The sequence below is a fragment of the Eptesicus fuscus genome, chromosome 1 (genome assembly GCF_027574615.1).
Source record: "Eptesicus fuscus isolate TK198812 chromosome 1, DD_ASM_mEF_20220401, whole genome shotgun sequence".
NCBI classification, from domain to species: Eukaryota; Metazoa; Chordata; class Mammalia; order Chiroptera; family Vespertilionidae; genus Eptesicus; species Eptesicus fuscus.
The window spans coordinates 65,134,269-65,149,972 of NC_072473.1; positions in this window are offsets into that span (position 1 = coordinate 65,134,269).

Genomic DNA, 15,704 nt, shown 5'->3' on the forward strand with positions numbered 1-15,704 from the left:
AGTGGAGTAGACCTATGCAATCTTTTCATTTCTCTCACATCAGTTAAATCTTTATTGAGAGCCTGCTATATGCACCATCCTGTGCTAGATAGAGGACTATTAAAAAAGTCTGAGATTAGGCATCTGCCCACAGCAAGCTTACTGTCAAGTTGACTGGAAGAGGAGACAATAATCTCAGTAATAATTAATAGTCAAAGGCTTAAATATTCAAGGAAGAACTAAAACCTATTCTCCTCAGACTATTCCAAAAAATTCAAGAGGAAGGAACACTTCCAAGCTGATTCTATGAAGCCAGCATTACCCTAATCCCATAACCAGATAAAGACAACACAATGAAAGAGAATTACAGGCCAATATCCCTCGTGAACATAGATGCCAAAATCCTCAACAAAATTCTAGCAAATCGGATCCAGCATACATCAGAAAGATTATACACCATGACCAAGTAGGATTTAACCCGGGGATGCAAGGATGGTACAATATCTGCAAATCAGTAAATGTGATACATCACAAAAACAAATTGAGAGATAAAAATCACATAGTTATATCAATTGATGCAGAAAAAGCATTTGACAAAATCCAACACCCTTTCTTGATAAAAACTCTCAGCAAAATGGGAATAGAGGTATCATACCTCAACATAATAAAAGCCCTATATGACAAACCCACAGCCAACATAATACTCAATGGGCAAAAACTAAAACCATTTCCCCTAAGAACAGGAACGAGACAGGGATGCTCAGGTTCACCACTCCTGTTCGACATAGTACTGGAAGTGCTAGCCATATCAATTAGACAAGAAGAAATAAAAGGTATCCAAATTGGAAAAGAAAACATAAAAATGTCATTATTCGCAGATGACATGATACTGTACATAGAAAACCCTAAAGACTCCATCAAAAAAACTATTAGACTTAATAAATGAATTCGGCAATGTAGCAGGATACAAAATTAACGCCAACAAATCTATGGCATTTCTATACACCAATAATGAACTTACAGAAAGAGAGACTAAAAAAGCAATCCCATTTACCATCACACCAAAAAAATTAAGATACCTAGGAATAAACTTAACTAAGGAGGTAAAAGACCTATACACAGAAAACTACAAGACATTGAAAAAAGAGATAGAGGAAGACATAAACAGATGGAAGAACATACCATGTTCATGGATTGGTAAAATCAACATCATTAAAATGTCCATACTATCCAAAGCAATCTATAGATTCAATTCACTCCCCATTAAAATACCAATGGCATATTTCACAGACCTAGAAAGAACTCTCCAAAAATTCATCTGGAATAAAAAAGACCCCGAATAGCCACAGCAATCCTGAGAAAGTATATCAAAGTAGGTGGAATCTCAATACCAGATTTCAAGCTGTATTACAAAGCCACTGTTCTCAAAACAGCCTGGTAATGGCACAAGAGCAGACATATAGACCAATGGAATAGAATAGAGAACCCAGATATTGACCCAAACCACTATGCTCAATCAATATTTGACAAAGGAGGCATGAACATACAATGGAGTCAAGACAGTCTCTTCAATACATGGTGTTTGGAAAATTGGACAGATACATGCAAAAAAATGAAACTAGACCACCAACTTACACCATACACAAAAATAAACTCAAAATGGATAAAGGACTTAAACATAAGACAGGAAACCATAAAAATATTAGAGGGATCCACAGTCAGCAAAATCTCAGACATATACTGAAACAATTTCTTCACTGATACAGCTCCTAAGGCAATGGAAACTAAAGAGAAAATAAACAAATGGGACTCCATCAAAATAAAAAGCTTTTGTACAGCAAAAGAAACCATCAACAAAACAACAAGAAAGCCCACTACATGGGAGAACATATTTGCCAATGTTATCACCAATAAGGGTGTAATCTCCAACATTTACAGGGAACTCATACAACTTAAAAAGAAGATAAACAACCCAATAAAAAAAATGGGCAACGGATCTAAATAGATACTTTTCGAAAGAGGACAGAAGGAAGGTCAAGAGACATATGAAAACATGCTCAAAGTCACTAATCATTTGAGAGATGCAAATCAAAATGACAATGAGGTACCATCACACACCTGTCAGAATGGCTATCAACAACAAATCAACAAACGACAAGTGCTGGCGAGGATGCGGAGAAAAAGGAACCCTCGTGCACTGCTGGTGGGAATGCAGACTGGTGCAGCCACTGTGGAGAACAGTGTGGAATTTCCTCAAAAAATTAAAAATGGAACTCCCATTTGATCAAGTGATCCCACTTCTGGGAATATATCCCAAGAAAACAAAAACACCAATTAGAAAGGATATATGCACCCCTATGTTCATAGCAGCACAATTTAACATAGCTAAGATTTCAAAACAGCCTAAGTGCCCATCAGCAGATGAGTGGATTAAAAAACTGTGGTACATCTACACAATGGAATGTTACGCTGCGGTAAAAAAGAAGGAATTCTTACCATTTGCAACAGCATGGATGGACCTGGAGAGCATTATGCTAAGTGAAATAAGCCAGTCAGAGAAAGATAAATATCACATGTTCTCACTCATTTGTGGAATATAAGGAACAACATAAACTGATGAGTAAAAACAGATCCAAAGATAGAGAAACATCGATCAGACCATCAAACCTCAGAGGGAAAGTAGAGGAGGGTGGGGGTAAAAGGGAGAGATAAATCAAAGGACTTGTATGCATGCATATAAGCCTAACCAATGGACACAGACAACAGGGGGGTGAGGGCATGATTGGGGTTGGAGGGGGGCAATGGGGGAATAAGGACTCATATGTAATACCTTAATCAATAAAGAAAAAAAAAATAGTCAAAGCCTTAAATAATAACATAAAACTAGAGTAGGAAATCTCAAACTCGGTTTAAACTGCCAATAGGAGTTATGCCCTCTGGCTACCCCATTAACAGAAAAGCAACCAGCCCTGCCTTACATGGCTTTTCTCAGTTGAAGGACAGTTACTATAAAATAATGACATGGTTTCTCAAAATACACAGTATGACCAATATAAACATTTCCTTCATTTTTCAACTATCACTGAAAAAATATTCCTCCCTCACTTAAAAAAAGCTTAAGTACATTTTCAAACAGTGTCTACATCGTACACCTTGTTCTTGCATTTCAAATGCATTCCTAACATAATTTAACGATGAATAATATCCAGGAGTCAATTCTGATATTGTTACAGAGGAAACTACTTAAGCCCAGAGAGAAATAAATAAGAAGAGGGGTTTGAGAAGTCAAAGGAAAAGTTCTTATATTGCAGATCTTTCCTATTCTTCCCATCCATATCTCCAACTTAAAAAAGAACTTGTGTGGGCCCGTTGGTGGCCTGACCTTAGACCAAGTTTAATTAATTAGCAGTCTTCTCCAGCTGCCATCTGGCCTCATTTGCCTAGGCTGTAACCACAGCTAAGTACATTACTGACGCTGAGACTCCAACCACGACCTTTTTGGTCCACTGAACTGCAGTGAACAGCTGATCAAATCTACCTCCTCTTTCCACTGTGCCGCAAACTACGTCCCTCCTGCCAACAGAGGTGAACTTTAACTTCCCAGACTTTGATCAGTGTTTCTCAAAGTGTGGTTTATGCATTAGAGCACTGCAAGTTACTGTGGTGTTTATAAAATTGCAGATTCCAGGGCCCTGTTCTCAGAGATTCTGATAGAGTAGCTATGGGATGGGGCCTGAGAATATGCACATTAACATGTTTCTCTTTGTGAATCTCATGCTCACTAAAGTGATTGATGATTGCTAATGCAATTAAGGATAAGACCTAAGGCTGTAGGATCTAACAGGATGGGAATAATTCAATTTGCTGGCAACACACTTAATATGAATAAGAATCACTCAGGATCCTTGTTAAACATACAAGGGTCCCACCTTTAGTCCCACTCCCCAAACCAAAGGAATTATAAAGTGGGCCTAGGCATATGTACGCTTAAAAATCTCTCCGAGGTCATTTGGTTGTAGTATTTTAACAGTTGAGATTCACTGTGCTAGATCAACTGCTTCAAGGTATCCAGCAGTCTGCAGAGTGAAAGAGGTTATTTGCAGAAGAACCAGCCATCTGTTCCCCATTATTGGTGTCTACAGGTTTCAAAGAACAATGCTACACAAATTTTTTAAGTGCATAAGGGATACTTTACACTGAATGCAGTAGGGGTAAACACTCTACAGGTCTTGGGGACAGAGAGAAGCAAAGGTTTGCAATATTGTGGAAGAGAAAAGGAGGGAATTAAAGGATACCATGGTGAAAAACAGGTGATGACTGGTGCTGAGATAGGCAAGTGTTTCTGTATCTGGCCTCCCTCACCCACCCCAACCTCACCCTCAGCCCCAGATTATGAAGGGCTGAGGACTAAAGGAGAAGCAAGTATCCATGTGGAGACAGTAGGGTTCTGTCTTCAGTTATTTTAAGTAGTCCTATCCGTTCTGTAAAAATCATCAGAATACTCCCTGGCCAAGTGGCTCAGTTGGTTGGAGCATCATCCTGTACACCAAAAGGTCTCGGGTTTGATTCCTGGTCAGGGCTCATACCCAGGTTGTGGGTTCAATCCCCAGTTGGGGCAGGTATGGGAGGTAGCCAATCTATGTTTTCTCTCTCACATTGATGTTTCCCTCACTTGTTCTCCCCCTTCCTCTCTCTTTCTCTAAAAGTCAATGGGAAAAAAAACAACATATCCTCAGGTGAGAAATTTTTAAAAAGTCATCAGAATATCCTCTTCCTAGCTGCAAGAGCAAAATAAGACAGCATGAATAGACACAGACATCTCACAGTGCCACACATATTCTCACACCATCTACTAATTATTCTGTGCTCATCAGTTGGAGTAACCCATCTAGGCAGGGAGGCCCCATGCTCTTCTGGAAAAAGAGAGCACTTCATTGCATGCCACTGCCTAGATCTCATGACTGTCTATTCTCCCCTCCCTTTTCCCTCTGGGTCTGGGAGGGTATTTTAGGGGTGGAAGTGACTGTCACATAGAAGGGCGAAGCTAATTTAAATCTACTACAGAGAAGCATGACATCTTAACACCTGGTTCCAGAGGCTAAGTAAAAAAGAACTTAAGGTTAAAAGTACTCTTCCCACGGAGCCCTGAAATGTCAATCTTCTGGAACACATCAAAATTCACTTCCAGGCTTTATAGCATCAAACTCTCTCCAAATGTCTAGATGCACAATGCAACCACCTCCTGGACATCATTGAAATGTTGCACTAGCATCTCTAAAACTACAAATCAAAAACTAAACCTGTCTCCTTCAAACCAATTCCTGTTAATGACTTCACCATCCTCCAGATTAGAAACCTACAGGCTGACTTCAAGTTCCCCCTTGAATTTATCCTCTACCTTTAATCAAGACTTTAGACAATTACTGATCTGAGCACTAATGACTAGGACACTGTGGGACAGAGAGGAAGAGATGCTCAGGAGACAGTAGATAGGACTCACCTGAAACAGTCTCCTTCACATCTTCACTTCCAGGTTTTAATCCCCCTCCTCCAAATTCTTCCCACCCACAAACTTGTTCCTCCCTCATCCAAAAACCCTCACTTGCCTTTCAGGCTTACCTTCAACCACTCCTCTTGCACACAAAATGATTTTTTTAACTTTCTCCCACCATTTCCCCACTTATAATCTAAACTCTGGGCCAAATTCTACCATTCCTTCTTTCCTGAACATTTGCCTTGTTTCCCTTGTTCAAAGTTTTTGCTAATGCGCTTCCTATTTGAAAATTTCTCCCCCTTCCTTCTGTTAAATCCTATTCATCCTTCAGCTCCAGCTCCAATGCAACAACCCCCTACTCCCATCCTCCAGCTGACTGCATTCTTTCCTTCCCTGGACTAAGAAGCATTTTGCATATGTTAGTGACCCTTATCAGGTTCTGCTTTATCACACTCTTCCTCCGCCTAGGGGGATGGAAGGCTTGTACTTCCGCACAAGGCCCAGCAATACCTTTGCCATAGTAATTACTTTAAAATTGTGTTGAATGAATGGATTTCCCCTTTCTCAATTTTTGGGGAAATTCCCTAAACTAACCCTACTTTTATTAATAAAGAAGAAGCTTTCATCTTAACACTTGTCTTGGTCTCTCTGTTTCTGTTTTTACTTGTCTGTCTCTATCTCTATGTCTAGCTCTTTCTATAGCTTTCTCAATCTTTCTCTTTCTCTGTGTCTCCTCGCCATTCTCCTTCCTCTATCTGGCACCATCTATCTTTCTGTCTCTTTTGTCACCATCTTTTCTTTTTTATAGTCAGGATGTCTTTGACATTTGCCCTGCATTGCCTTCCTCTATCCATTTCTGTTTCTCTTGGACACTCTGCCCCTTCTTACCTGGAAGTCAATCTCTAAAGCTCTTTTGAACCATTGCTTTAACTCAAAGTAGAGTGTTATTGGGCCTTTTCAAGTTATAACTCAGAAGGCTAAAGTCAGAAAACCCTGTAATTATGAAGAAAATAAACTTTCCAGGGACAGGTGACATCAGTGCCTATAGGGAAGGGTTTGAATGGCAATCCTCACATACTCCAAATTCTTGATTTCCAAAAATGTAAAGCATATGGGTATAAAAGGTGACTCATGACAGCTAATCATAATAACAATGCTAATTTCTCTAACTCTGGCTTCAAAGATAAGAATATATTAGAAAGTGAATAAAAGTTCTAAAAAACCATTAACCACTTGGCACCTTGCCCAGGAGACTCTAAGGAATTCATATATAAGCATAAATGAATTGAAACTAGAGACATGTAATAATAACAACACCAACTGTCTTTTCAGTGCCTACTATGAGACAAATGTCTTGTACACATGAATATATTTAATCCCCAAACATTTGATGGAGATGGAAACCGAGGTCAAAGGTGGTTAATTAACTTCAGGATCAGTCATCCCTAAGGGGGCGGGGGTTTATGATTTGAATCCAGGTGTTTTCTGATTCCAGTGCCTAGGCTCCAGAGCTCTCCAGCTTTTTTCAAACATGTCAGCTCTTAAGAATTCCCTGGATGCTTATGGATCCTTCAGATTCCTTAACTCCACCCTACAATTACCAAATCCCAAGGCACATCCTGGGAGTCTGTTTTTTTTTTAACAAAACACCCAGGTGATTCTTTTCTTTTTCCTCTTTCCTTCCTTCCTTCCTTCCTTCCTTCCTTCCTTCCTTCCTTCCTTCCTTCCTTCTTTCTTCTTTCTTTCTTCTTTCTTTCTTTCTTTCTTTCTTTCAGATTTCTCAAAACAATCAATGGTTTTCATTGAGTAAATTATTTTATTTTTTTTAACAGGGAAATTCTATTTTTTTCAATGACAGTCTACATTCAATATTATTTGGCATTAATTTCAGGTGTACAGCATAGTGGTTAGATAATCATATACTTTACAAAGTATATTTTCCCCGAATATTCCAGTACCTACCTGGCACCATACATAGTTATTACAATATTATTGACAATATTTCCTATGCTGTAACTACAACTACTTTGTAGCTACCATTCTGTACTTCTCAATCCCTTCAGCTTTTTTCTCTCAGTCTACTTCCCTTCTACTAACCACCAGTCTGTTCTCTGTATCTATGAGCAAGTTTCAATTTTGTTAGTTTATTTTGTTCTTTAGATTCCACATATAAGTGAATTCATATAGTATTTGTCTTTCTCTGAGTTATTTCACCTAGCATAATACCCTCTAGGTCCATCCTTGCCATCACAATGTAAGATTTCATTCCTTTTTATGGCCGAGTAATACTCCATTGTATATTTGTATGACCCAGGTGATTCTTATCAGCAGGCCTGTTGGGGAAACTGCACTTCACTAACTTCCCTAACCATGACAGAAAGGAGGGGAGAGTTCTATTTCTCTGATAGTTACTATTCTAGCCTCACTCTCCTTCATTCAGTGGCTTTCCTAGTCTTTCTTTCCCAGAGAATCAAAGTCAGCCTTAGATTCTTCATTCAATCTATTGTTGAAATGTACAAAATATCCACCTTGACAATCCTGAATTGTGACTTGAATTTAGACTAAATTCAATAAATAAATGAGCTTTATTGGTGGAATGAAAGTGGATAGAAGAGTACACTGTATTTATGTCGGGAGAGGGAGAATAAGGAGGTTGGAATCTTCCTGATACTCTTAAAATCATACCATGTAGGTGATCAACTATTTCAATAGCTTTTTAAAGATCAGCCCTTATTATGAAGAATGATTTTCTTTTAATTAACAGGATGGACCTGATACTAATGATAGAAAACACTAAGAAAGCATAGAGGCTGAAAATTCAAACTAACCATGAGTTATTATGTATAGATTGACAGGTTCTATGCTAAATGATTTACATGAATCCTCTCATTGAATACTCACAATATATTTCTGAAGAGCTACTTTAGTTATCTGCATTTTACAGATGACAAGAATGAAGTTCAGAAAAATTACTTGTCCGAAATCTAAGATTCCAACCCAGGTTTGTTTGACTGCAGTTTGTGCCCTTAACACTGTCCTGTGCAGCCTCCACTACAAATAGGTCAAAGCAAGATTTAGGAAAATTGCCAAGCCGGTGTGGCTCAGTGGTTGAGCCTCAACCTATGAACCAGGAGGTCACAGTTCAATTCCCAGTCAGGGCACATGCTCGGGCTGAGGGCTCTATCCCCAGTAGGGAACGTTGATCTATAATTCTCTCTCATCATTGATGTTTCTGTCTCTCTCCCCCTCTCCCTTTCTCTCTGAAATCAATAAAAATATATTTTAAAAAAAGATTTAGGAAAATTCACTGATTGTCGATCACTAAAGACACAAGAAAGGATATTTTAGGATATTCAGGCTGTTTTGAAACATATTTTGAGGCTATTATTTTGGAGAAAAAGCATAGCATTCTTCCACCAAAATATTCCTTGGTATCTTGGAATCACTGATTTGATTCAATATGGCATTTCTTATGTTCCTTTCTTCTTAGGTTTATCAGCAACCAATTCCTTTAGTTGGATAGGGTACTATTTGGAGCAATTCGCTCAAATGTACTATGAATTCAGAACACTTTTTCTGAATCCTCAGAATCTCAAGTTTCGCAAATTTATAGACTTTAAGACTTTTTTTTTTTAATTTCTCTTATGGTGGCCAAAGTTTTCCCCAAAGTACAGTAATACGGAGAGAAAGTATAAAGATATTATTTTCCCTTTTTTGAATTCTCTCCTGTTCTGAAATTTTTCTCCCCATTATGCAAGGAAAGAAAAGAATAATATAGAAAATAGTAAAAATGCTCTTCAACTAGAAGTACAAGATATTTGATATATATGTATAAGGAACTTGTCAACAATTCTTTTCATCTCATAAAGCCTTACCAAAATTATACATCTTAAGTAAAAGCCTAACATCTTTCAAGTATCTGAGTACTTATAATCTCTAAATTTAGAATTCTTTTCTTCTACCAAAATTGTAAAAATATGAATAAATCAGAATTTTAAAAAAACTACAGCTTTCAAAAGTGATTATTAAAATGGCTAAATTTACTGTGTGAATCATTAACTGATTTATATAACGCAGTAACTTCACATAATGGAAGAACACTTTTCTACTTATGCCTGATGTTGGCTTTCTGCAAAATTGTTTTTATTTTTAACAAAGCAATACACAAGCTGGGTACAAATTTAATAAGAGTGGCTGACCCTTCTTGCCACAGTTCCATTGCCAGTAGGCAACGACTTTTAAACATATTTAGTTCTTTTGTTAACTCATATGCTAAACTAATAACATGCTTTCTATAATAAATCTCAAATCCCATCATTCAGTTATTTGCATTCTGAACATTTTGCCAATATTACTTCATTTAGAACACATGTCCCTCTTTTTCCTAGAGTTTCTTTTGGTTTCAGGTTTTATCTCCCTAGCTAACCAGTCTTGGGGCAGGGGTCAACTGTAACTTTTAGCTCCAATGTCCAGCCCCTAAACCTTGCTCAATGCCTGGAAATGCTATGCCTTTGCTCTGTTGGTTATGAAGGAAACAATTTAGGTTCCTCAGAACACAGGAGATAAGTTGGAATCTGTAATGCTGGGCAACTTTATTTCACAAATGGCATTTATTGGTTTTATAATTTTTGTATAATTGATACAATGAATTGCACATATTTAAAGTGTACAATTTGACAATTTTTGTTGTTGTTAATCCTCACCCGAGGTTATTTTTCCATTGATATTTTAGAGAGAGTTGAAGACAGAGGGACAGAGAAACATCGTTGTGAGAGAAACACTATGGTTGGTTGCTTCTTGCACATGCCCCGACCAGGGCCTGGGCCAGGGAGGAGCCTGCAACCAAGGTATGTGCCCTTGACCGGAATCAAACCCGGAACTCTTTGGTCCGCAGGCTGACGCTATATCCACTGAGCCAAACCGGCTAGGGCAACAAGTTTTAAACTATGTATACTTCTTGGAAGCCATCACCACAAAGTCATAAACATATCCCTTACCCCAAAAAGTTTTTTCATATCCTTCTGCCTCTCCCCACACTCCTTCCCTAATACAGAAACCACAGATCTGTTTTTGACACTAGAGATTAGTTGACATTCTCTAGTATTCTAAATAAATGGAATCATACAACATGTACTCCTTTGGTTTGGCTTCCATCACTCAGTATAATTATTTTGAGATTTATCCATATTGTGTGGATCCATAGTTCTTTCATTTTAGTTGATGAGTAATTGTCCATGGAATGCATATACAACAATTAGTTTATTCATTCACCTCTTGATGGGCATTTGTATTGTTTCTGGTTTTTAGCTATCCAAATAAAGCTGTTATGAACATTTACCTGTAAGTTTGAGAATTAATTCATCTGTGTATTTATGGAATCCCAGTGATGTATTCTTAAGCTAAATTTGATGGCATATGAATATTTTGCTATGGCTATAAATATTCTTCTGAGAAATCAGCTAATGTGTTTTGTTATTTTGTCAAAGCAACTCTGTACATGGCTCTCCAGAATTGGGTATATGGTGCTAGAAATATGCTAACTTCAAAAGATTGGAACATATTACTTCGTTTTGAGAATAGCTGTGAATATTTTTATTCATTCCTTGTAATTTTCCCAGAAAAATCACATTATAAAAACCATTGTCTCCTTCGTAAAGACTACTATATTAGGCCCTTTCCGGTGATAAAATTGTCAATTCTGATTACAAAATTAAACATGAAGAATGACAAGATTTCATAAGAGAACTAACTCTTCTTGTGTATTCACTATTTCCATCTATCATTCACAGTTTTCTAAGATATGTTCCTGGCTCACATCTTGTGCTAGTAAGTCAGTAACACATGAGAAGTAGATGATAGCCCATGGTTACACAGAAGTTAGAAGGTGCTTTAGAAAGTATAAGAGGTGTGATGGGGAAATAAATTGTAACTTCTACTGTGATTCCACCCAGGAGCTGTGGGATTATGTTGTAAAAAAAAAAAAAAAAAAAGAAGAAGAAGAACTATGGCCCTAGCTGATTTGGCTCAGTGAATAGTGTTTATCCGTGGACTGCAGGTTTGATTCTGGTTAAGGGAAGGTACCTTGGTTGCAGGCTCAATACCCAGCCCTGGTCGGGGCGTGTGCGGGAGGCAACCAATCAATGTGTCCCTCTCACATTAATATTTCTCTCTGTCTTTTCCTCTCTCTTCCACTCTCTCTAAAAATCAATGGAAAAAATATCCTCAGGTGAGGATTAACAACAAAAAAAGAACTATGAAACCTAGAGAGGAGAGCTAGAGAATAAAGAATTGTCAGTGCATATGCAAAATTGTGTAAAAAATATTAGAGAAAAATAAATACTGGGTCACTCTGAAGTTACATATTTTATGGTAGAGGGGAGGCTCTAATGGAGTGTGTATAAATATTCCCACAGGAACATGAGGTTTCTTTTTTAAATTTCATATTTACCAAAACAATGTTTTAGTTATTATATTATTTGCCAGCTACTATATGAGTGTCTAAGGCTGCCACAGAATGAGTGGCGTAAATGGAAATTTACTGTCTCACAGTTCTGGAGGGTAGAAGTTTAAGATCAAAGTAGCAGGGTTGGTTTCTTCTCAAGCCTCTCTTCTCAGCTTGCAGATAGCCGTCTTCTCTCTGTATCTTCACATGGTCTTCTGTGTGTCCCTGTCCTAATTTCTTTTTATAAGAGCAGGGATCATTGGATTAGGGCCTACACTAATGACCTCATTTTAACTAAATTACCTCTTTAATGGCCCTATCTTCAAATAGTCACATTCTGAGATGCTGTGGGTTAGAGTTTCAACATATAAATTTTGTGGGGATACAATTCAGAGTATAACAGTTATTATTTCAGGCTGTGGATACATTAATACAAAGAAAGGTCCCTGTAAGTATATATCATCTAATATAAACTTAAAAGTTGAATTTTTGCCAAAATCTAGTTGACTGTGAGTTCCCTTTCTAAAGGTCTGATCTGTCTGGGGAATCAACATTTATTTCCAAATACTTACTCTGTTCCAAGCACTGGTATAGGTGCTAGGGCCTGAAAGACAAAGGAAACACATTTCTTATCCTGAGGAGTTTGCAGTTTGGAGGAAGGGAAACAGTATAAACAAGTACAATAAAATGTGCTAACATTATTACAGAGGAAATGAAATGTTGAAGGAGCAAATTCAGTCAGACCCATGGTGACCCAACCAAGATAAAGGAATATATTAAGCCCTAGAATATTGCCTAATTAATAATACTGCATAAAGTATTAGAGCTTATTATTTTTGACTTAATTTATTCATCTATTTAGATTTTTTTTGCCTAAACTAAAAAAAACTTTATAAAATGCTGCTTACAGAAAAAAGTCAGCAGAAATATGTTATTTTTTTGTCATAATATGATGCCCATGACCTTGCAGAGTGTGTTATACAAATTAAAAATCAGTCTTGATAGGATACTATAAGATAAGCCATCATTGAACATAAGGCTATATATAAGAACTCTGAAATCTAAGGACAGTTAAAAAATCAAACTATACATGTATTGTTTGCCAAGAACTAGAACAATCCCTAATGATATATAAGAACCAGGGTACCAAAGTAGTGAGATAACCAAACTCATTATCAAGTACTGTATCACTTAGCAGATATCTATCTTATAAAAGTTATCATGAAATTATGATACACTTCAAGAAGTATTCTAAATTATTCTTCATAAGAACACCATTTTTTTCTGATAATCAATGATAAATTGATCACAAATCTCTATATATACCAATAATCTTCATTACAGTTCTCTTTCTCTTTAGTCCTTCAAAGATGCTATTAGGATTGAAAAAAGAAGGTTTTAGGTCAGCAAATACCACCAAGAAAAAGTAAGAGAATATGCTTTGGAATTGCTTATTTAAAATGGTAATCTAATATGGGTGTAACACACAAAAAGACATATGGCATGACAAATGCTAACAACTTAAGGACAAACTTGTCAAGGTTTGATAAACCCATTCCATAAATAAACCAATTTTTACTTCCTATTGATTTTTTCTTTCTAGGCTTTCCTGAAATGAAATACATGGATATGTGATTTAGCTTTGAAATATGTAAAATGAGAAAGTGGAACTAAATTTTATGGCCATTGTAAGTGAAGAATCTAATATTTTACCTTATGTACAAGTTAACAAGTTTGCCAGTCACAATATTATAGATGGTGGCAAAAGACACAAGACCCCAGGGTCAGAGACAAAAGACAGTTTATTAGTAGCAGGAGCAGTTACTAGAGTGTTAGCATTTGTACAGGTTGCCTGAGCCCCAGTTCCCACAGGGTGATGCAAGGAGGCCTAGAACCGTGGTCGGCAAACTGCGGCTCATGAGCCACATGTGGTTCTTTGGCCCCTTGAGTGTGGCTCTTCCACAAAATACCACGGCCTGGGCGAGTCTATTTTGAAGAAGTGGCATTAGAAGAAGTTTAAGTTTAAAAAATTTGGCTCTCAAAAGAAATTTCAATCTTTGTACTGTTGATATTTGGCTCTGTTGACTAATGAGTTTGCCAACCACTGGCCTAGAAGATACCTGCCCGCGCAGTAGGGTGCATTGTAAAAGAGGAATTCTGAATTTATTATTTATAATGGGCAGTAATCTCTGGAAGGAAACACTATCTCTGCTTTCCATGGCTCTTCATTATACAAAAAGTATTTTTATAAATTGAGATATAATTCACATGCCACAACCTTTTTAAGAGCTAGAAACATCGATGAGAGAGAAACATCGATCAGCTGCCTCCTGCACACCCCCTATTGGGGATGTACCCACAACCAAGGTACATGCCCTTGACCGGAATCAAACTTGGGACCTTTCAGTCCGCAGGCTGACGCTCTGTCCACTGAGCCAAACCGGTTTCAGCTAAATATTATTTTATTTTAGTAAGAACACTTAACATGAGATCCACCCTCCCAACAGATTTTTAAGTGTATGATACACTATGATCTATAGGTATGATATTGTATAGCAGATCTCTAGAACCTATTAATCTTTCATTTTTTGCATAGGAGTCAAAATGGTTTACTCAAATTTGTTAAAATCAGAACTGAAATGATATTTACAAAAGAATAAAGTGGTTCTTCCATTATAGTTCATTGTATCATTAATGTTCCATCCCCTTCTCCCAACTGATCAGGACATGTGAACTCAACAGAGCAGTTACATGGACTCAAAATCATCTCAACTGGAATCACTGTCCATTTCAATGTTCTTATTAATCTTGCATAACTGAAATTTCATACCTCTTGATTAGCAACTCCCCTTTCCTACCTTCTTCCATCCCCTGGCATCTACCATTCTATCTTTTGCTTCTTTGCATTTGACTATTTTGGATACAGATTTTATCAAATTGTATGTTTAAATATATGTAGTTTATTATATGTCAATTATACCTCAATAAAATGTTCAGGAAATTACACATACATTGAAGAAGAATAATTGTAGTTAATATTTTTTGATTATTTACTATGTGCCAGACACTGTAGTAAGCATCTTATATGCATTAATTAATCTCATTCTCAAAGCAATCTATAATGGAGGTATTATTCTTAATTCAATTTTATTTATGAGGAAATTAAGGCATAGTAAAGTTACTTGGCCAAGGTCACGAAGTCTTGTAAAAGGTGAGTAAACATATGGGTGCTTCCCCTCACAATAATAGCTGAACTGTATTCAGCGTTTTCTGGGGCAGGCCCTGAGTTCATCACCTGGCATGCGCCATCTCATTCAATCCCCATATCAGCACCATGAAGTAGGTACTATTTTAAAGATGAGGCACAGTGGAATTAAGCAACATGTTCCAAATTACATAGTGAGTAGAGATTTGAAGATGAGCAGAGAGTTGAACAGACGATCTTCATCCACCAGGTGAGTTTCAGTGGAAAACAGGATGAGAACTACTTTTCTGTTGGGCCTGTGGTGTGTGCTAATGGATCTGATTTTCTTGATGCTAAACATAGACATTTGTTGCATGGACCCCTCACTGCCGTGGCCCACCTTCCCGACTAGATACTCAAACACCGACTACAGCTTGCATTGCAGTGGAGCCTGCCAAGCCACACTGTTGCAGATGAGTTGGTTCCTCCAGGTCCTTGACCTTAAATACTGAGTCTCTACCAGTCCTAGTTTCCTCTCCTTACAGACTTTGTGTTACTGATAACCACATAGCCTCTTAGCAGAGTAGATCCAAATTAAGATGACT